The following is a 12,101-nucleotide window of genomic DNA, read 5'->3' on the forward strand; positions in this document are numbered from 1 at the left end:
GTACCGGAGTGGAGGTTCTTGTCAAGACAGCAGCCCTCAACTTTGGGGTCCCTGTGTCTGGTTGATTTTTTCATTTTCCCAAGGTCAACGCCCATGTGTGGAAGTGCCCTATGCTCTGTGGTTCTGTGTTTTACATGGTTTGGGAAAGAGGATACACTTGTGAAGATTGGCTGTTGGCCATTGACATCCCGCCCATCAGCTTAACAAGGCTCCCTTGGCTCCGTGGCCTGTCCTGCCTTTCTGGTTTTTAGACTTTTTTCGCCTGGCCCTTTTGCCCCGGGGGGGGCGAGAGATTTCTTTGTAGTGCTGATTTGCTCTCCCAGGTTGCTTGGTTGGCCAAAAAGGGCGTATGCGTTTTTTCCTGAATATATTCAGGAAAAAACGCATACGCCCTTTTTGGCCAACCGCATCATTGTCCACGTTCTGGCGCTTTTCATGTGCTATCGGGGCCATTCCGATGTAGCCGTTGACATCCGTTTCCTGCAGTTCTGCCTTGCGTTCAGCGCCTCTTCGTAGCCTGACCTCAATATATTTTGGGGCGATAGTTATCGTTTAGAACTCTGCAGGTTTGGGAAGTGCAGTGCCCCTGAGCTCCATTTCCCAAGTCGCTTTTTTGTGAGTGGGACGCAACACGGCTGGATGGCTTCACGCCCTATTGTCGATCCGGGGTGGCAGGCTGAACCGCTGGTGAATTCTTCTTCGTGATGGGAAATGAGAGTGACATGTGCCCGACCAAACACCTCCAGCGATTCTCTCATTGGTTCCCCCTCTTGCAGTTCATCCTGCGGACAAATTGAAGACGGTACGAAAGAGGCATGGAAAGGCGCCGAGTCTCCAAGTGGGGAGATTGTTAGTAAGGGGGCCTGAATGGAGAACACGAGCACCAGGAGATGAAAACTGAGGTGAGTTTCAGAAAGCTTTCCCGATCCCACGGTGTAGCATCCGCTGGGTTTCCAATGAGTGCTTTCGCTGTCGGAAGATTGCGTTGAACCTGGAGAGTTGGGACCCATGGAATGGGGAGCACGCAGGATTCCTTTCAAGGGTCTGCATTTGCTTTCCCAACCTCAACAATCGTCTCAGCCCCAAGAGTGTCCAGCCTTATGTCTTCTGCCGCTGGGGCTGTAGATGTGGTCAATCCTGGTTGCATGCCAGTCCCTGAACGCATTTTTGAAGAATTTCTCTCTGTTTTGCCCTGCTTGTTTCTTCTTTATGTTGGAAATGTATCCTCAGAATGGGTCTGAGCTGATTTTCCCTGCTGGTTTTAGGCCGCTTTACACACACTTGATGCACTTACACAGAGATATCAAGACTTAGCTTTGAAGATGCTTACTAGTCGGATAGATACTTGTGCGATGAACAGGGTCTGGTGAGTCCAGTTGATTGAGCAAGGAGTAGGTCGTGTCCATTCCATATTCGGTTTTCGGAAGGGTATCTGTGCTCATTTCAAACTCGAGTTTTATGCGTCACCCCACCTCACCTTTCCCCTGAAGCAGGCATAAGTGTGTTTTCTAAAAGCGTGACTCTGTTCTGTTTGGGGATTCAGTGCATGGGGAGCGATTTTTACATTCCCTCGATAAGTGATATCATAAGTTTCTTTTTTTGTGGGACTTATTTCACTGAGGATGATCGTACCTAAATCCACTCAGGATGCTGCTACCAGCCTCATGACGTGGATTTCATGGCTGAGTGACACTCCATTGGACCTACGTAGCACCACTTGTCCACTTGTCTTTGTCCACTTGTCCACTCGTCTTTGTCCACTTGGCTCTTTCCTGGGATATGAAACGTGTACCGGAGTGGAGGTTCTTGTCAAGACAGCAGCCCTCAACTTTGGGGTCCCTGTGTCTGGTTGATTTTTTCATTTTCCCAAGGTCAACGCCCATGTGTGGAAGTGCCCTATGCTCTGTGGTTCTGTGTTTTACATGGTTTGGGAAAGAGGATACACTTGTGAAGATTGGCTGTTGGCCATTGACATCCCGCCCATCAGCTTAACAAGGCTCCCTTGGCTCCGTGGCCTGTCCTGCCTTTCTGGTTTTTAGACTTTTTTCGCCTGGCCCTTTTGCCCCGGGGGGGGGGGCGAGAGATTTCTTTGTAGTGCTGATTTGCTCTCCCAGGTTGCTTGGTTGGCCAAAAAGGGCGTATGCGTTTTTTCCTGAATATATTCAGGAAAAAACGCATACGCCCTTTTTGGCCAACCGCATCATTGTCCACGTTCTGGCGCTTTTCATGTGCTATCGGGGCCATTCCGATGTAGCCGTTGACATCCGTTTCCTGCAGTTCTGCCTTGCGTTCAACGCCTCTTCGTAGCCTGACCTCAATATATTTTGGGGCGATAGTTATCGTTTAGAACTCTGCAGGTTTGGGAAGTGCAGTGCCCCTGAGCTCCATTTCCCAAGTCGCTTTTTTGTGAGTGGGACGCAACACGGCTGGATGGCTTCACGCCCTATTGTCGATCCGCGGTGGCAGGCTGAACCGCTGGTGAATTCTTCTTCGTGGTCGGAAATGAGAGTGACATGTGCCCGACCAAACACCTCCAGCGAGTCTCTCATTGGTTCCCCCTCTTGCAGTTCGTCCTGCGGACAAATTGCAGACGGTACGAAAGAGGCATGGAAAGGCGCCGAGTCTCCAAGTGGGGAGATTGTTAGTAAGGGGGCCTGAATGGAGAACACGAGCACCAGGAGATGAAAACTGAGGTGAGTTTCAGAAAGCTTTCCCGATCCCACGGTGTAGCATCCGCTGGGTTTCCAATGAGTGCTTTCGCTGTCGGAAGATTGCGTTGAACCTGGAGAGTTGGGACCCATGGAATGGGGAGCACGCAGGATTCCTTTCAAGGGTCTGCATTTGCTTTCCCAACCTCACCAATCGTCTCAGCCCCAAGAGTGTCCAGCCTTATGTCTTCTGCCGCTGGGGCTGTAGATGTGGTCAATCCTGGTTGCATGCCAGTCCCTGAACGCATTTTGGAATAATTTCTCTCTGTTTTGCCCTGCTTGTTTCTTCTTTATGTTGGAAATGTATCCTCAGAATGGGTCTGAGCTGATTTTCCCTGCTGGTTTTAGGCCGCTTTACACACACTTGATGCACTTACACAGAGATATCAAGACTTAGCTTTTAAGATGCTTACTAGTCGGATAGATACTTGTGCGATGAACAGGGTCTGGTGAGTCCAGTTGATTGAGCAAGGAGTAGGTCGTGTCCATTCCATATTCGGTTTTCGGAAGGGTATCTGTGCTCATTTGAAACTCGAGTTTTATGCGTCACCCCACCTCACCTTTCCCCTGAAGCAGGCATAAGTGTGTTTTCTAAAAGCGTGACTCTGTTCTGTTTGGGGATTCAGTGCATGGGGAGCGATTTTTACATTCCCTCGATAAGTGATATCATAAGTTTGTTTTTTTGTGGGACTTATTTCACTGAGGATGATCGTACCTAAATCCACTCAGGATGCTGCTACCAGCCTCATGACGTGGATTTCATGGCTGAGTGACACTCCATTGGACCTACGTAGCACCACTTGTCCACTTGTCTTTGTCCACTTGTCCACTCGTCTTTGTCCACTTGGCTCTTTCCTGGGATATGAAACGTGTACCGGAGTGGAGGTTCTTGTCAAGACAGCAGCCCTCAACTTTGGGGTCCCTGTGTCTGGTTGATTTTTTTCATTTTCCCAAGGTCAACGCCCATGTGTGGAAGTGCCCTATGCTCTGTGGTTCTGTGTTTTCCATCGTTTGGGAAAGAGGATACACTTGTGAAGATTGGCTGTTGGCCATTGACATCCCGCCCATCAGCTTAACAAGGCTCCCTTGGCTCCGTGGCCTGTCCTGCCTTTCTGGTTTTTAGACTTTTTTCGCCTGGCCCTTTTGCCCCGGGGGGGGGCGAGAGATTTCTTTGTAGTGCTGATTTGCTCTCCCAGGTTGTTTGGTTGGCCAAAAAGGGCGTATGCGTTTTTTCCTGAATATATTCAGGAAAAAACGCATACGCCCTTTTTGGCCAACCGCATCATTGTCCACGTTCTGGCGCTTTTCATGTGCTATCGGGGCCATTCCGATGTAGCCGTTGACATCCGTTTCCTGCAGTTCTGCCTTGCGTTCAGCGCCTCTTCGTAGCCTGACCTCAATATATTTTGGGGCGATAGTTATCGTTTAGAACTCTGCAGGTTTGGGAAGTGCAGTGCCCCTGAGCTCCATTTCCCAAGTCGCTTTTTTGTGAGTGGGACGCAACACGGCTGGATGGCTTCACGCCCTATTGTCGATCCGGGGTGGCAGGCTGAACCGCTGGTGAATTCTTCTTCGTGATGGGAAATGAGAGTGACATGTGCCCGACCAAACACCTCCAGCGATTCTCTCATTGGTTCCCCCTCTTGCAGTTCATCCTGCGGACAAATTGCAGACGGTACGAAAGAGGCATGGAAAGGCGCCGAGTCTCCAAGTGGGGAGATTGTTAGTAAGGGGGCCTGAATGGAGAACACGAGCACCAGGAGATGAAAACTGAGGTGAGTTTCAGAAAGCTTTCCCGATCCCACGGTGTAGCATCCGCTGGGTTTCCAATGAGTGCTTTCGCTGTCGGAAGATTGCGTTGAACCTGGAGAGTTGGGACCCATGGAATGGGGAGCACGCAGGATTCCTTTCAAGGGTCTGCATTTGCTTTCCCAACCTCACCAATCGTCTCAGCCCCAAGAGTGTCCAGCCTTATGTCTTCTGCCGCTGGGGCTGTAGATGTGGTCAATCCTGGTTGCATGCCAGTCCCTGAACGCATTTTGGAATAATTTCTCTCTGTTTTGCCCTGCTTGTTTCTTCTTTATGTTGGAAATGTATCCTCAGAATGGGTCTGAGCTGATTTTCCCTGCTGGTTTTAGGCCGCTTTACACACACTTGATGCACTTACACAGAGATATCAAGACTTAGCTTTTAAGATGCTTACTAGTCGGATAGATACTTGTGCGATGAACAGGGTCTGGTGAGTCCAGTTGATTGAGCAAGGAGTAGGTCGTGTCCATTCCATATTCGGTTTTCGGAAGGGTATCTGTGCTCATTTGAAACTCGAGTTTTATGCGTCACCCCACCTCACCTTTCCCCTGAAGCAGGCATAAGTGTGTTTTCTAAAAGCGTGACTCTGTTCTGTTTGGGGATTCAGTGCATGGGGAGCGATTTTTACATTCCCTCGATAAGTGATATCATAAGTTTGTTTTTTTGTGGGACTTATTTCACTGAGGATGATCGTACCTAAATCCACTCAGGATGCTGCTACCAGCCTCATGACGTGGATTTCATGGCTGAGTGACACTCCATTGGACCTACGTAGCACCACTTGTCCACTTGTCTTTGTCCACTTGTCCACTCGTCTTTGTCCACTTGGCTCTTTCCTGGGATATGAAACGTGTACCGGAGTGGAGGTTCTTGTCAAGACAGCAGCCCTCAACTTTGGGGTCCCTGTGTCTGGTTGATTTTTTCATTTTCCCAAGGTCAACGCCCATGTGTGGAAGTGCCCTATGCTCTGTGGTTCTGTGTTTTCCATGGTTTGGGAAAGAGGATACACTTGTGAAGATTGGCTGTTGGCCATTGACATCCCGCCCATCAGCTTAGCAAGGCTCCCTTGGCTCCGTGGCCTGTCCTGCCTTTCTGGTTTTTAGACTTTTTTCGCCTGGCCCTTTTGCCCCGGGGGGGGCGAGAGATTTCTTTGTAGTGCTGATTTGCTCTCCCAGGTTGCTTGGTTGGCCAAAAAGGGCGTATGCGTTTTTTCCTGAATATATTCAGGAAAAAACGCATACGCCCTTTTTGGCCAACCGCATCATTGTCCACGTTCTGGCGCTTTTCATGTGCTATCGGGGCCATTCCGATGTAGCCGTTGACATCCGTTTCCTGCAGTTCTGCCTTGCGTTCAGCGCCTCTTCGTAGCCTGACCTCAATATATTTTGGGGCGATAGTTATCGTTTAGAACTCTGCAGGTTTGGGAAGTGCAGTGCCCCTGAGCTCCATTTCCCAAGTCGCTTTTTTGTGAGTGGGACGCAACACGGCTGGATGGCTTCACGCCCTATTGTCGATCCGGGGTGGCAGGCTGAACCGCTGGTGAATTCTTCTTCGTGATGGGAAATGAGAGTGACATGTGCCCGACCAAACACCTCCAGCGATTCTCTCATTGGTTCCCCCTCTTGCAGTTCATCCTGCGGACAAATTGCAGACGGTACGAAAGAGGCATGGAAAGGCGCCGAGTCTCCAAGTGGGGAGATTGTTAGTAAGGGGGCCTGAATGGAGAACACGAGCACCAGGAGATGAAAACTGAGGTGAGTTTCAGAAAGCTTTCCCGATCCCACGGTGTAGCATCCGCTGGGTTTCCAATGAGTGCTTTCGCTGTCGGAAGATTGCGTTGAACCTGGAGAGTTGGGACCCATGGAATGGGGAGCACGCAGGATTCCTTTCAAGGGTCTGCATTTGCTTTCCCAACCTCACCAATCGTCTCAGCCCCAAGAGTGTCCAGCCTTATGTCTTCTGCCGCTGGGGCTGTAGATGTGGTCAATCCTGGTTGCATGCCAGTCCCTGAACGCATTTTGGAAGAATTTCTCTCTGTTTTGCCCTGCTTGTTTCTTCTTTATGTTGGAAATGTATCCTCAGAATGGGTCTGAGCTGATTTTCCCTGCTGGTTTTAGGCCGCTTTACACACCCTTGATGCACTTACACAGAGATATCAAGACTTAGCTTTTAAGATGCTTACTAGTCGGATAGATACTTGTGCGATGAACAGGGTCTGGTGAGTCCAGTTGATTGAGCAAGGAGTAGGTCGTGTCCATTCCATATTCGGTTTTCGGAAGGGTATCTGTGCTCATTTCAAACTCGAGTTTTATGCGTCACCCCACCTCACCTTTCCCCTGAAGCAGGCATAAGTGTGTTTTCTAAAAGCGTGACTCTGTTCTGTTTGGGGATTCAGTGCATGGGGAGCGATTTTTACATTCCCTCGATAAGTGATATCATAAGTTTGTTTTTTTGTGGGACTTATTTCACTGAGGATGATCGTACCTAAATCCACTCAGGATGCTGCTACCAGCCTCATGACGTGGATTTCATGGCTGAGTGACACTCCATTGGACCTACGTAGCACCACTTGTCCACTTGTCCACTTGTCTTTGTCCACTTGTCCACTCGTCTTTGTCCACTTGGCTCTTTCCTGGGATATGAAACGTGTACCGGAGTGGAGGTTCTTGTCAAGACAGCAGCCCTCAACTTTGGGGTCCCTGTGTCTGGTTGATTTTTTCATTTTCCCAAGGTCAACGCCCATGTGTGGAAGTGCCCTATGCTCTGTGGTTCTGTGTTTTCCATGGTTTGGGAAAGAGGATACACTTGTGAAGATTGGCTGTTGGCCATTGACATCCCGCCCATCAGCTTAACAAGGCTCCCTTGGCTCCGTGGCCTGTCCTGCCTTTCTGGTTTTTAGACTTTTTTCGCCTGGCCCTTTTGCCCCGGGGGGGGGGCGAGAGATTTCTTTGTAGTGCTGATTTGCTCTCCCAGGTTGCTTGGTTGGCCAAAAAGGGCGTATGCGTTTTTTCCTGAATATATTCAGGAAAAAACGCATACGCCCTTTTTGGCCAACCGCATCATTGTCCACGTTCTGGCGCTTTTCATGTGCTATCGGGGCCATTCCGATGTAGCCGTTGACATCCGTTTCCTGCAGTTCTGCCTTGCGTTCAGCGCCTCTTCGTAGCCTGACCTCAATATATTTTGGGGCGATAGTTATCGTTTAGAACTCTGCAGGTTTGGGAAGTGCAGTGCCCCTGAGCTCCATTTCCCAAGTCGCTTTTTTGTGAGTGGGACGCAACACGGCTGGATGGCTTCACGCCCTATTGTCGATCCGGGGTGGCAGGCTGAACCGCTGGTGAATTCTTCTTCGTGATGGGAAATGAGAGTGACATGTGCCCGACCAAACACCTCCAGCGATTCTCTCATTGGTTCCCCCTCTTGCAGTTCATCCTGCGGACAAATTGCAGACGGTACGAAAGAGGCATGGAAAGGCGCCGAGTCTCCAAGTGGGGAGATTGTTAGTAAGGGGGCCTGAATGGAGAACACGAGCACCAGGAGATGAAAACTGAGGTGAGTTTCAGAAAGCTTTCCCGATCCCACGGTGTAGCATCCGCTGGGTTTCCAATGAGTGCTTTCGCTGTCGGAAGATTGCGTTGAACCTGGAGAGTTGGGACCCATGGAATGGGGAGCACGCAGGATTCCTTTCAAGGGTCTGCATTTGCTTTCCCAACCTCACCAATCGTCTCAGCCCCAAGAGTGTCCAGCCTTATGTCTTCTGCCGCTGGGGCTGTAGATGTGGTCAATCCTGGTTGCATGCCAGTCCCTGAACGCATTTTGGAAGAATTTCTCTCTGTTTTGCCCTGCTTGTTTCTTCTTTGTGTTGGAAATGTATCCTCAGAATGGGTCTGAGCTGATTTTCCCTGCTGGTTTTAGGCCGCTTTACACACCCTTGATGCACTTACACAGAGATATCAAGACTTAGCTTTTAAGATGCTTACTAGTCGGATAGATACTTGTGCGATGAACAGGGTCTGGTGAGTCCAGTTGATTGAGCAAGGAGTAGGTCGTGTCCATTCCATATTCGGTTTTCGGAAGGGTATCTGTGCTCATTTCAAACTCGAGTTTTATGCGTCACCCCACCTCACCTTTCCCCTGAAGCAGGCATAAGTGTGTTTTCTAAAAGCGTGACTCTGTTCTGTTTGGGGATTCAGTGCATGGGGAGCGATTTTTACATTCCCTCGATAAGTGATATCATAAGTTTGTTTTTTTGTGGGACTTATTTCACTGAGGATGATCGTACCTAAATCCACTCAGGATGCTGCTACCAGCCTCATGACGTGGATTTCATGGCTGAGTGACACTCCATTGGACCTACGTAGCACCACTTGTCCACTTGTCCACTTGTCTTTGTCCACTTGTCCACTCGTCTTTGTCCACTTGGCTCTTTCCTGGGATATGAAACGTGTACCGGAGTGGAGGTTCTTGTCAAGACAGCAGCCCTCAACTTTGGGGTCCCTGTGTCTGGTTGATTTTTTCATTTTCCCAAGGTCAACGCCCATGTGTGGAAGTGCCCTATGCTCTGTGGTTCTGTGTTTTCCATGGTTTGGGAAAGAGGATACACTTGTGAAGATTGGCTGTTGGCCATTGACATCCCGCCCATCAGCTTAACAAGGCTCCCTTGACTCCGTGGGCTGTCCTGCCTTTCTGGTTTTTAGACTTTTTTCGCCTGGCCCTTTTGCCCCCCGGGGGGGGGCGAGAGATTTCTTTGTAGTGCTGATTTGCTATCCCAGGTTGCTTGGTTGGCCAAAAAGGGCGTATGCGTTTTTTCCTGAATATATTCAGGAAAAAACGCATACGCCCTTTTTGGCCAACCGCATCATTGTCCACGTTCTGGCGCTTTTCATGTGCTATCGGGGCCATTCCGATGTAGCCGTTGACATCCGTTTCCTGCAGTTCTGCCTTGCGTTCAACGCCTCTTCGTAGCCTGACCTCAATATATTTTGGGGCGATAGTTATCGTTTAGAACTCTGCAGGTTTGGGAAGTGCAGTGCCCCTGAGCTCCATTTCCCAAGTCGCTTTTTTGTGAGTGGGACGCAACACGGCTGGATGGCTTCACGCCCTATTGTCGATCCGGGGTGGCAGGCTGAACCGCTGGTGAATTCTTCTTCGTGGTGGGAAATGAGAGTGACATGTGCCCGACCAAACACCTCCAGCGAGTCTCTCATTGGTTCCCCCTCTTGCAGTTCATCCTGCGGACAAATTGCAGACGGTACGAAAGAGGCATGGAAAGGCGCCGAGTCTCCAAGTGGGGAGATTGTTAGTAAGGGGGCCTGAATGGAGAACACGAGCACCAGGAGATGAAAACTGAGGTGAGTTTCAGAAAGCTTTCCCGATCCCACGGTGTAGCATCCGCTGGGTTTCCAATGAGTGCTTTCGCTGTCGGAAGATTGCGTTGAACCTGGAGAGTTGGGACCCATGGAATGGGGAGCACGCAGGATTCCTTTCAAGGGTCTGCATTTGCTTTCCCAACCTCACCAATCGTCTCAGCCCCAAGAGTGTCCAGCCTTATGTCTTCTGCCGCTGGGGCTGTACATGTGGTCAATCCTGGTTGCATGCCAGTCCCTGAACGCATTTTGGAAGAATTTCTCTCTGTTTTGCCCTGCTTGTTTCTTCTTTGTGTTGGAAATGTATCCTCAGAATGGGTCTGAGCTGATTTTCCCTGCTGGTTTTAGGCCGCTTTACACACACTTGATGCACTTACACAGAGATATCAAGACTTAGCTTTTAAGATGCTTACTAGTCGGATAGATACTTGTGCGATGAACAGGGTCTGGTGAGTCCAGTTGATTGAGCAAGGAGTAGGTCGTGTCCATTCCATATTCGGTTTTCGGAAGGGTATCTGTGCTCATTTCAAACTCGAGTTTTATGCGTCACCCCACCTCACCTTTCCCCTGAAGCAGGCATAAGTGTGTTTTCTAAAAGCGTGACTCTGTTCTGTTTGGGGATTCAGTGCATGGGGAGCGATTTTTACATTCCCTCGATAAGTGATATCATAAGTTTCTTTTTTTGTGGGACTTATTTCACTGAGGATGATCGTACCTAAATCCACTCAGGATGCTGCTACCAGCCTCATGACGTGGATTTCATGGCTGAGTGACACTCCATTGGACCTACGTAGCACCACTTGTCCACTTGTCTTTGTCCACTTGTCCACTCGTCTTTGTCCACTTGGCTCTTTCCTGGGATATGAAACGTGTACCGGAGTGGAGGTTCTTGTCAAGACAGCAGCCCTCAACTTTGGGGTCCCTGTGTCTGGTTGATTTTTTCATTTTCCCAAGGTCAACGCCCATGTGTGGAAGTGCCCTATGCTCTGTGGTTCTGTGTTTTCCATGGTTTGGGAAAGAGGATACACTTGTGAAGATTGGCTGTTGGCCATTGACATCCCGCCCATCAGCTTAACAAGGCTCCCTTGGCTCCGTGGCCTGTCCTGCCTTTCTGGTTTTTAGACTTTTTTCGCCTGGCCCTTTTGCCCCCTGGGGGGGGGCGAGAGATTTCTTTGTAGTGCTGATTTGCTCTCCCAGGTTGCTTGGTTGGCCAAAAAGGGCGTATGCGTTTTTTCCTGAATATATTCAGGAAAAAACGCATACGCCCTTTTTGGCCAACCGCATCATTGTCCACGTTCTGGCGCTTTTCATGTGCTATCGGGGCCATTCCGATGTAGCCGTTGACATCCGTTTCCTGCAGTTCTGCCTTGCGTTCAGCGCCTCTTCGTAGCCTGACCTCAATATATTTTGGGGCGATAGTTATCGTTTAGAACTCTGCAGGTTTGGGAAGTGCAGTGCCCCTGAGCTCCATTTCCCAAGTCGCTTTTTTGTGAGTGGGACGCAACACGGCTGGATGGCTTCACGCCCTATTGTCGATCCGGGGTGGCAGGCTGAACCGCTGGTGAATTCTTCTTCGTGATGGGAAATGAGAGTGACATGTGCCCGACCAAACACCTCCAGCGATTCTCTCATTGGTTCCCCCTCTTGCAGTTCATCCTGCGGACAAATTGCAGACGGTACGAAAGAGGCATGGAAAGGCGCCGAGTCTCCAAGTGGGGAGATTGTTAGTAAGGGGGCCTGAATGGAGAACACGAGCACCAGGAGATGAAAACTGAGGTGAGTTTCAGAAAGCTTTCCCGATCCCACGGTGTAGCATCCGCTGGGTTTCCAATGAGTGCTTTCGCTGTCGGAAGATTGCGTTGAACCTGGAGAGTTGGGACCCATGGAATGGGGAGCACGCAGGATTCCTTTCAAGGGTCTGCATTTGCTTTCCCAACCTCACCAATCGTCTCAGCCCCAAGAGTGTCCAGCCTTATGTCTTCTGCCGCTGGGGCTGTAGATGTGGTCAATCCTGGTTGCATGCCAGTCCCGGAACGCATTTTGGAAGAATTTCTCTCTGTTTTGCCCTGCTTGTTTCTTCTTTATGTTGGAAATGTATCCTCAGAATGGGTCTGAGCTGATTTTCCCTGCTGGTTTTAGGCCGCTTTACACACACTTGATGCACTTACACAGAGATATCAAGACTTAGCTTTTAAGATGCTTACTAGTCGGATAGATA

The sequence above is a fragment of the Kogia breviceps genome, unplaced genomic scaffold (assembly GCF_026419965.1).
Source record: "Kogia breviceps isolate mKogBre1 unplaced genomic scaffold, mKogBre1 haplotype 1 scaffold_89, whole genome shotgun sequence".
Classification (NCBI taxonomy): domain Eukaryota; kingdom Metazoa; phylum Chordata; class Mammalia; order Artiodactyla; family Physeteridae; genus Kogia; species Kogia breviceps.